Consider the following 9793-nt stretch of genomic DNA (forward strand, 5'->3'; position numbering starts at 1 on the left):
GTACTGCAATGAAAAAGAAAACATTCCTTGAAGGAGTGTCTTTATTCTGAGATTGTTTTAGTTTCTGGTATGAAAATGTCCTTTCTTTGTGAAACAAAAGTCATAGCACATGGTCCTTCTATATCTGTATCTACCGTTCTCCACATTCTTATTTGGCAAAATACAAAGTCATCAGCTTTTTATTGGTCCTCAAATTTGGGGGGGGTGAAACTTTGCTGACCTCTCAAGTGCAGAAGTCTGGACACCACTCAATATTAGACCGTTCCTGAACGCCAAGTGAAATGGTCTCTAAACCAGGCTGGAAAAGCAGTAGCTGGTCCTCAGAGCCTGAACTCATTCAAGGCTTTGAAGGAGAAATCTTGCACCTTCCAGCCTCCTAAGATCCATGTCGTGTGGTCCCTTCGATGTAGTTCTCTCTATTCCAGGAAGAAGGGTCATTTTTTTTTCTACTTTTTTTGTCTTTTGTCTTTTGTCTTTTTGTTGTTGTTGTTGTTGTTGTTGCTATTTCTTGGGCCGCTCCCGCGGCATATGGAGGTTCCCAGGCTAGGGGTTGAATCGGAGCTGTAGCCACCGGCCTACGCCAGAGCCACAGCAACACGGGATCCGAGCCGCGTCTGCAACCTACACCACAGCTCACGGCAACGCCAGATCGTTAACCCACTGAGCAAGGGCAGGGACCGAACCCTCAACCTCATGGTTCCTAGTCAGATTCATTAACCACTGCGCCACAACGGGAACTCCAGAAGGGTCATTTTAAATCTTGTTTGAATTTCATGCTGTGGAAGTTTCCCTCAAGCATAACTTATTTTTCATGATGTAAATGGGGGAAATTTGGGGGATGGAGGCCCAGAGGATGACAAAACCCCAGCTCCCCTCCAGATCCCCTTGATCACCCAGTCATCTTTCTGGGACTCTCTTCTGGTCCCCTGGGACTGGCGTGAGGGTCTCTTTTCCCGTGTAAAGGTGAGGCCTAGAAAGAGGAAAGAGGCTTCAGGACTCAAAAGGCTGCCCTGATGCCTGGGACCAACCTCATGACCTCCCAGCTCCATGCTAACCAAGGTCAGCCAAAATGTGGATGGGCTCTTTACAAATCTAGTTGCAAAGTCCCGTGCAAGGAGGAGCAGGGGGAGCCCTTAAGGTATTTATTAAGTTTAAAAGCAAAGTGCAGAGCAATGGTACGTTGCCATTTGGGCTAAGTGAATTACGAAAGGATATTGATACACGTTAAAATGTATATGCAGAGACTATCAGACACTGCATCATCATCACCACCACCAGCTGGTTTATCCTGGTGGCCTTGAGGGAGGGGGCTGTGCCGGGGGCACAGGGGTGGAAGGGAGCATCCTCACTGCATAAACTTTGTTAGTACAAATTTTGAAGGAATTGCATTTTCGAAATGAACTTAGAGAAATATCCTGGCTTAGCCATTTAGTAACTACCGGTCTTTCGGCAAGTGAATGGACTTCCAGTTTTAGTTCCTCATCTAGAATATGAAGATAAGGGCCCCATAATATTATAGGTGAGAATTAAATGAGAAAATGATGCTGAAAAGGCCGGGCACTGTGCCTGATGCATCACAAGGCTCCACCAACTGGTAACCACTGTACGCCACAGAGGTTAGGGCTTTCAGCTCTGTGACTCAAAGCTCACGCTCAACTTGGGGAGCCATTCTCAGGCAGGAGCAGGGCAGCCCAGAGGGCACGTGGGTTTGTAAGGGGATGTCCTGCACCTTAGCGCCTCTCCTGCTCACCTCAGCCCCAAGGGGTGCAGGGGCAGCACCGGGGCTTGAGGGGGGAGGGAGCTGATACATTGAAGGTCACACCTCTGGATGGCTGGGCAGGATCTAGAATTTGGGTCTTATAAGCTCCTGTCCTGACTTCTTTGCGAAATGTTTCCCTTGAGTGGAGGGAATTCTGCATCGGTCCGTGGGGTCAGGTGAGGAGGGAAGTTTTACTCTCACTGCACACCCCCCCCCCACCACCCTGGGCATTTCTCTCCTGTGGCCTCTGCTACCACTGTCTGCTTTTGTGGGACCAACTCTAGGGCTGCTGAGGCAATTTTCCAACTTCAGAGGAAGAGTGATGGATTAATCAAAAGACTAGGGTCTGAGGATGCTAAGCTGCAGGAATGTGGACGGTCCTCTAACCCCTTGGTCCCCAACATTACCGAGAAGGAAGGGGAGCAGTTCTGGAGGGTGGAATGGTATGATCAGGGTCACACCCCACTTCTGAGGCTCCACTCCAGATCTTCTGACTCTAGGACAAGTGGCTGTAGAGATTCTTGAGTGACTCAGCTTCAGAAAAAAACGGCACCAGAACGTTCTATGAGGAATGTTCTGTCTGTCTCCTCATGGGTGCAGGGGGTTGGGAGAAACAAACACAGGGCACTGAACACCCCTCCACCCCGAGATTCAGGGAGGCAGACACCATTATCCCCATTGTGTAGATGACAACGTCGAGGTTCAGAGAGCGTGGGTCAGCTTCCCGGGGTCTCATGGCTAGTAAGAGACGGAACCAGGATTTGAACCCAGTCCCTCTTCTTTGAAGCATAATGTGCTTTCCACGACAATAAAGCTGGAGTAGGGTACAAAGTTTTTCATTCAAGTCTCCTGGCAGGCCTTGCAAATGAAATCAGAATGTGCTTAGAGCCATGGGCCCAGCCAGGACATGGCAAGTCAGTCTCTGAAAGCCTGGGGACTGCCAGTAAAATCCCCTTCAAAGTGGATGCCTGGGGGTTACTGGATTAGTGACATGTTCTCAAATCTGAGTGTGAGCCAGTGTGATCAGGACATGGGCAGGACACCTCACACTTGTCACAGCCAGTGCCCCTCTCCCCCGTAAGTCCGCTCACCCCCCTAGCCTCCCACATTCTTCAGCCTTCAAGGAGCACTCTTTGCTTTGGGGTTCCAGTCACTTCCACTGGAGACCCTCATTCTCTGTGCCTGGAGGGAGTCCCAGCATCTCCAAGAAGCATCTAAAACATTTACACACTCCTAAACCCACATGGTGGTCCTGGTACTGCAGCCAGCTACCTGATGCTTCTCAGCTCAGATCTTGCTGGAATAAAGCAAAGGGGGGCAAGGAGTTGAGCATATACACAGGGAGTCATCATAAGGATTGGCCATGGGGTTCAGGCAGGAAAGAGAGGAAGATGGAGTGATGCCAGGGAGAAGGAGGTTAAATCAGTGGATGGAGGAGTTCCCGTCGTGGTGCAGTGGTTAATGAATCCGACTAGGAACCATGAGGTTGAGGGTTCGGTCCCTGGCCTTGCTCAGTGGGTTAAGGATCCGGCGTTGCTGTGAACTGTGGTGTAGGTTGCAGATGCGGCTCGGATCCTGCATTGCTGTGGCTCTGGCATAGGCTGGCAGCTACAGCTCCGATTCGACCCCTAGCCTGGGAGCCTCCATATGCCTCGAGAGCGGCCCAAGAAATAGCAAAAAGACAAAAAAAAAAAATCAGTGGATGGAGGGCCGGGGGGTCCAGGGTGGTTGTGACTGAGATTCTGGAAGGAGTGAAGGATTAAAAGGTGGATGCAGGAAACTGAGATTACAGTGGGATTGAAATTATTGGCAAAACAAGGTCTAGTGTACTAGTGCGGGGTGGGTGACTGGGGTACATAGAGAACATGATCAATGGAAAGGAGGTGCTTGGGGAACCATGTTCACAGCATAATAAGCATCCAAGATGGGAGAATAGGAGCGATGAGTGAAGAGAGTGATGTGAGTTAGGAGCTGCAATCACAGAGACGAGCCAGAGCGTGAATCCGTCAGACAAAAGTTGTTAGCATACGTCCCTGTGACTGTTGCCTCTTTTCTGTTTCGTATTTTAAGACAGATTGTTGGAAAAAAGCCTGAATTTATGAGTCCTATCTCCTGGATGCTATGAAGTAACAGTCTCTTTAATAGTTCACACTGATGGCCACCAGCTTTGCCCTTATGGGCATCTTTTTTTTTTTTTTCCCTTGATGATTGTAGGAAGGAAGAAGAGGTAAGGTTGTTAAATAAAAATTGTCACCATCCCTGCCTCCGCTCTATAATATATCAGAATTAAACACATTCCATGACCCCCATTTTTTTTTTCTTTTTAGGGCTACACCTGTGGCACATGGAGGTTCCCAGGCTAGGGGTCTAATTGGAGCTACACCACAGCCACAGCAACGCCAGATCTGAGCCATGTCTGCAACCTATGCCACAGCTCATGGCAAAGCCAGATCCTTAAGCCACTGAGCGAGACCAGGGATCGAACCCACATTCTCATGAATACTAGTCAGGAACGTAACCCACTGAGCCTCAATGTGTACTCAAAGAACCCCCATTTTTAACATTGAACTTAAATATGTATGCCACAAGAGCCTTGAGTAGAGAAGGCTTCTGTGGCACATAGGAAGATGCAGGTGGATGAGAGTAAAGTGGGAGAAGGGCATTTGTGAAGAGAGGCAGGCAGATCTAGACAAAGATGAGCCTGTGAATTTGAGGCCAGGAAACTGGCTCATTAAATGAGGCGGGCTCGCAGATCTCTTGGGGGGTCTTCCTGCACCCAGTTAACAGACCACTGATCTAGTTCACACTGAATCTCAGTTTCCAGACCTAAAAACCCAAAAGGCATGACTCAGTGATCCCTAGATGACATTCCAGCTTTAAATAATTAATTGCAACCATTAGCTTTTAGGTAGTCTGCGCTTTTGCTGAGGCCACCCCTGCCTCTTGTAGAAGCACTAAACAGACAGGCGACCCCATACTCCCAGGACAGCTGGACCCCAGATGCCTCCCTCACTGGTAGTAGCTGATTTTGCTCTCTCTCTCTCTGTCTCTGTCTCTCTCTCCCCCAACACCACTTCGTTGCTGGGTGGTCGTGGGCAAGTTTGCTCAACCTCTTGGAGCTTTAGGGAACAGTGTGCATTCAGTAGCAATCATACTGCAGAGACTACAGTACAGCATTAACTCCCCCCCCCCGCCCCCCGAACTGGAGTTCCCATAGTGGCTCAATGGTAACGAATCTGACTAGTATCCATGAGGACACAGGTTCAATCCCTGGCCTCTCTCAGTGGGTTAAGGCTCCAGTGTTGCCCTGATCTGTGGTGTAGGTCACAGATGCAACTCTGTTCTGGTGTGGCTGTGGCTGTGGCGTAGGCTGACAGCTGTAGCTCCCATTCAACCCCTAGCCTGGGAACTTCCACATGCCACACCTGCAGCCCTAAAAAGCAAAAATTAAAAATTAAAAAAAACAACCCTGGGAGTTTCTGCTGTGGCGCAACAGGTTCAGGGTGTCTCTGCAGCACCGAGATTCAGGTTCGATCCCTGGCAGAGCACAATGGGTCCATATGGCATTGGCGCAGTGGCAGCTTAGGTTGCAACGGTGGCTCAGATCTGATCCCTGGCCCGGGAACTCCATATGCCAGGGTGCGGCTAAAAAAGAAAACAAGCAGACAACAAGCAAGAACAAAAACAAAAAACAAAGCCCTGAACTATCTTTTATTTCTGCAGTTTGAGTTTTTGCAATGAGAATATACATTGCTCTTATATGCACACTAACACATGTATGAACCCAGAAACTTATTTTTGTATTTTGAAGGTTCTGTTTCTGTTTTTGACTTGCACAGAACCAACTTGCTGTTGAAACGGCACGGTACGCAGCTCAATACAAAATGGGCATTACGTGTGTCTGACATGTTTTTTTTTAATGGAAGAACTGCTTCTTATTTGATAGAGTCAAGGCGTAGGGAGGAGTCAGGGTTGATAAGCGGGCTGGGCGTCCACCCTGCAGGGCTGGGCGTCTCCCCCACCACACCCTGCCTCTAACTTCTGTTCTGGCCGAGGTGGGTGGCGAGGGCACTGTGTCGGTGGGTGGCGAGGGCACTCTAGTCGGTGGGTTGAGGGGTCGGGTGGGAAAGGGAGAGGCAGGGGATGCCTCCAGGCAGGAGCGGCTTCGCTGAACTCAGCACTTGCAGGCGGAAGTGTGTGGTTTGAGTTTTACTTTCAGTTTTCACTCCAAGTCATTTCAGGATGAAACCCATTTAACGGTCAGATCTCTGAGCCAGATTTCTCAGCAGACCTGTGCTCCACCCCAATTTGAGCTTGAGGCTGGGTTGGGCAGGGAGCAGCAGGCACACGGCTGCCTGCAGGACACCTGGAGGGGAAGCCGTCCTTCCTCTGCTAATAGGCAATAGGCAATTCTGACCTCGGGGGGCGCTGGGTACCACCAAGCCTGTCACCACTGGCAGGTGATGGTTGGCAGACATCCCACCTCTGTCCTCCACACCTGGCTGTTGAGAAAGGAGTTCTAGACCATCATTTAGCACCCAATGTGTACCGGGCTGGCACTGTGTCTTCAAAGATGTCAAGATACCTCCTTGCCCCAGGGAGCTCATGGGGGTGCAGGGGGAGGGGAGAAACTAGGAGGTACAGACAGCGAGATGAGACCAGTCCCCCACGGCAGCCCCTCTGTGCCAGGCGCCTTACTTCTGTTATGCCTACTCTGAAAGGCAATGGGTCTATGCTTCTCAAAGGCTGAATTAGGGACAGCGCATCCGAATGCAGATTCCTAGGCCACACCCTGAGCCCACAGATCAGAATTTATAGGAGTTGGGTTGGGCGTCTTTGTTTTTGAAGAATACCTTGAGTAACGCTCATGGCTCATGCCCTTCAAAGACCGAGATCCTCTGCCCCGGGGCAGATATTTAGCAGATTTTACCAATAGGACACCTAAACTCAGAACGATTGAATTGCTCAGGATCAGCCAAGGTACACGTGGTAGGGACTTGACTCAAACCCAGAGCCAGGGTGACTGGTGCCCCACTTCATCAGGAAAAATTCTAATTGATGCCTGTGGCCCTGTTTCATTAACAGCCGCTCTCTCACTCCCAAGACCGTCTGGTTGGTGGAGTTCCCTGGTGGCAGCCGGTTAAGGATCCAGCGTTGTCACTGCCGTGGCTGGGACGCCCTAGCAGTTACTGTGTACCATGCCACTGCTCCATCAACAGGTCAGAAGACGGTGGGGGGCGCGGCAGGCCGAGCCTCACATTCGGTGAAAGGAAGCTCCTTTGCCCCTCTCCAGGGACCTTTAAAAACAGAGTTGCCTGCACAGCTTGACTGGTTTAGATACAGCCCTGCCCGGAAGGGGGAGGATGGAGGAGATGACCTCTGTGGTCCCGAGGCGCCTACAGGGTCTGTGATCATTACAACCACATGTCAGGACCTGGAGACATTCCTGTTTCCTGCTCCTTTACCTGGGCCGGGACTGGGGGCCCCTTCGCCTGAGTAGTTAGCAGGTCATGCCCTTTACCCCGGGCCTCCTCGCCTGGCTTCACGGTCCCCACCCGCAGGCCCCCAGCTCCTTCTTTTCCTGGACCCTCCCTTGTGTTCTGCCCTGGAGGAGGTGGGCGTGGATGCTGGACGAGGTCCTTGCTTCTCGCTCCTTCATCTCCGTCATCCATCTCCATCTTCCCAGCCAAGCCTGGGCCTTTCCTGGACCCAGACCCCTTCCGTGACGAGGGGCAGGGTGCCCTCTCCCTAAAGGAGAGAGCCAAGACTCTCTCCAGACCTGCCCTGCAAGCTGGCATCTTCTCTGGGCAGCAGAGCCAGTGGCCATGGTGGCTGAGGCTGAGGCCAGAGGTGCCCCATCTGGCCAGATGTGCGGCCGTGGCCAGATGCAGCTATTCCGAGGGTGCCTTTTAACCCAGAAGACCAGGGAAGGGCATCCCCTGGAGATGCCGGGCTTGCCCATGCCTTTCTGATTTAGATCCTCCAGAATCGGGCAGCTGGAAACAATCGATTGGCCAGGGCCCGGCCAAACAGAGGTTCCTTGGAGCCGGCTGCTAGGCTGATAGCTCAACAGACCTAAGAAGCTTAAAAGAAAGTCTAGTTGGAGGGAGAGGGGAGAGGGTGATGGGGAGAGGGCAACGAAGAGAGGAAAGGAGTGTGGAAGGAGAGGGTGAAGACGGGAGTGGAGACGAGGTGGGGAGCCCAGGAGAGGGGCTGGGGCTACCGCCCCATCCACTTGGGAAAACTGAGAGGTTGGAGGGCAGGGACTCCTGGAAGGGTTGGGGCAGAGGTAGGGGTGGGGAGGGAGGGATAGTGACTGCTTCTGTGTATTCGCCTCTCCAGGGGAAGCGCGACACCTCCCAACCCAGGCCTTGGGGTGTCTCCAGACACAGTCTCTGTGGGAGGAGAGAGGAAAAAAACATCAGAATAACTCACAGGTGCAGAGCCACCCATTCTGTTCACACGTTTTCTGCTCCTCCCTTTTGGATGAGAGCTCCAGGCTGGGCCCTGGACCCTCTGGGGCAGATGAGCTGCTTATGTCCGGCAATGTTCTGGGGAGAACCACAGGCCGGTGGGGTGCCTCTGTGTGATGGCCTGGGGTGCTGAGATTCCTTCCAGAAGGAAAGGAACACATGCATTTATTTTTACCTGTGAGCTAGGGGATCAGAGAGCTGGGAAGACCCTTGCAAAGGCAGCTCTGGAACTACCCCAGACCAGGGACCCCTTCCCCAGCACCCTGCTTATCCTGGGGACCTGGCAGGAGAGAGGCTGGCCTGTTGGCCAGAGAGGGGCACTCCAACAACCCTGAGCGAAAGGTCTTTCTTAGTTGGGGTTTTTTTTTTGTTGTTTGCTACAACCACTCACAGCCTCTAATCCAAGAATTTCCAAGACTCGGACTGTATGGACTCTTGGAGGCTGCAGCATAGCCTGCAACCTCGGGTCCTTCTGCTCCAGTGGTGAAAGAACTTTCTGATGTTGAAGAGAGAGAAAAAAAGGCGATGGATGGGGGCACTGATCTTTAAGCTCCCCCTGGGAGGTCCGGGCTTCTAGTCGTCCTTCCACCTGTCCCCAAAGGCTCTTTGAAAACCCTTCAACTGGATTAAAGATTTGATTAACTCGCCTTTGTTCTCAGTGATCTGACCTTGGGTGAACGGCTCCCTTTCTTTAGGGCCCTTCCATTTTTTCTCCTCAATGAATTGGGATAATGGGCTTCCATTCATTCCCGTCTTCCAGGGCTATCTGTCCCCAAAGCATTTCTGGGCTGTGCTATTAGCTGCTCCTTCCCTGGGTTGTGGGGTATGATTTCCCCTGCGGGTCTGACTCCCCAGCGAGGTTGAAAGCACCCTGAGGACAGAGCCCCTTCCCAAGACCGTGGTCGTAGGTTCCCCCAGCAATACGACCAGACGGATGGAGTAGGATGGGACCCCGGGTCAGGGGATGGGATTTGCTTCCCTGCTCTGCCCCTAAGCTCCCAGAGTTTCATTTCCTTCTTCTACGAAAGGGTTAATGGAGCTGAGGGGAAGTGATTTATAAACTAAGTTTCCATAGCCTCCTGGTGGCTTTTATTAATCATTGAACCAGCTCCTGCGAACTGCGTTCTGGATGCCAGGCAAGACGTGGGAAATCCAGCAAGGGGCTGTCATGTGTGGGCTGCGTGGGTAGAGGGGGATGGCCATGGCAAAGCAAGTTTACGAAGCTTCAGAAAAGCTCAGCCCTCTAAAAAGAAAGATGGGGATATTTGAAAGGCAGGACTGTTGGGTGCTATTTCATGAGCTTGGGTCCCCAAACCATCCATTCCCCTTTGGGGCAGCCGTGATAAAGAACAAGCACACTGATGGTACTTGTGATTCTAAAAGGAGAACTGAGGAGTTCCTGCTGTGGGTCAGCAGGTTAAGTGACTCGTATCCATGAGGACACCCGGTCGATCCCGGGCCCCACTCAGTGGGTTAAGGATGTGGTGTTGCCCCTGAGCTGTGGTGTAGGTTGCAGATGTGGCTCGGATCTAGCGTGGCTGTGGCTGTGGCTGTGGTGTAG

The 9793-nt window shown here is 51.8% G+C and overlaps 1 long non-coding RNA gene across 2 annotated transcripts; it reads left to right on the forward strand.

Moving 5' to 3' along the window:
• Window positions 1–5744: 5744 nt before the first annotated feature.
• LOC125131815 (uncharacterized) lies at window positions 5745–8879 on the forward strand. Of its 2 annotated transcripts, none has more exons than XR_007136024.1 (3): window positions 5745–5814; window positions 6845–6978; window positions 8102–8879. It is a non-coding gene; the product is annotated as an uncharacterized LOC125131815 (long non-coding RNA). The 2 variants fall into 2 exon arrangements; XR_007136025.1 differs by having other exon boundaries at window positions 8626–8879.
• The last annotated feature ends 914 nt before the right edge of the window (window positions 8880–9793 follow it).

This window comes from Phacochoerus africanus, chromosome 7, assembly GCF_016906955.1.
Source record: "Phacochoerus africanus isolate WHEZ1 chromosome 7, ROS_Pafr_v1, whole genome shotgun sequence".
NCBI classification, from domain to species: Eukaryota; Metazoa; Chordata; class Mammalia; order Artiodactyla; family Suidae; genus Phacochoerus; species Phacochoerus africanus.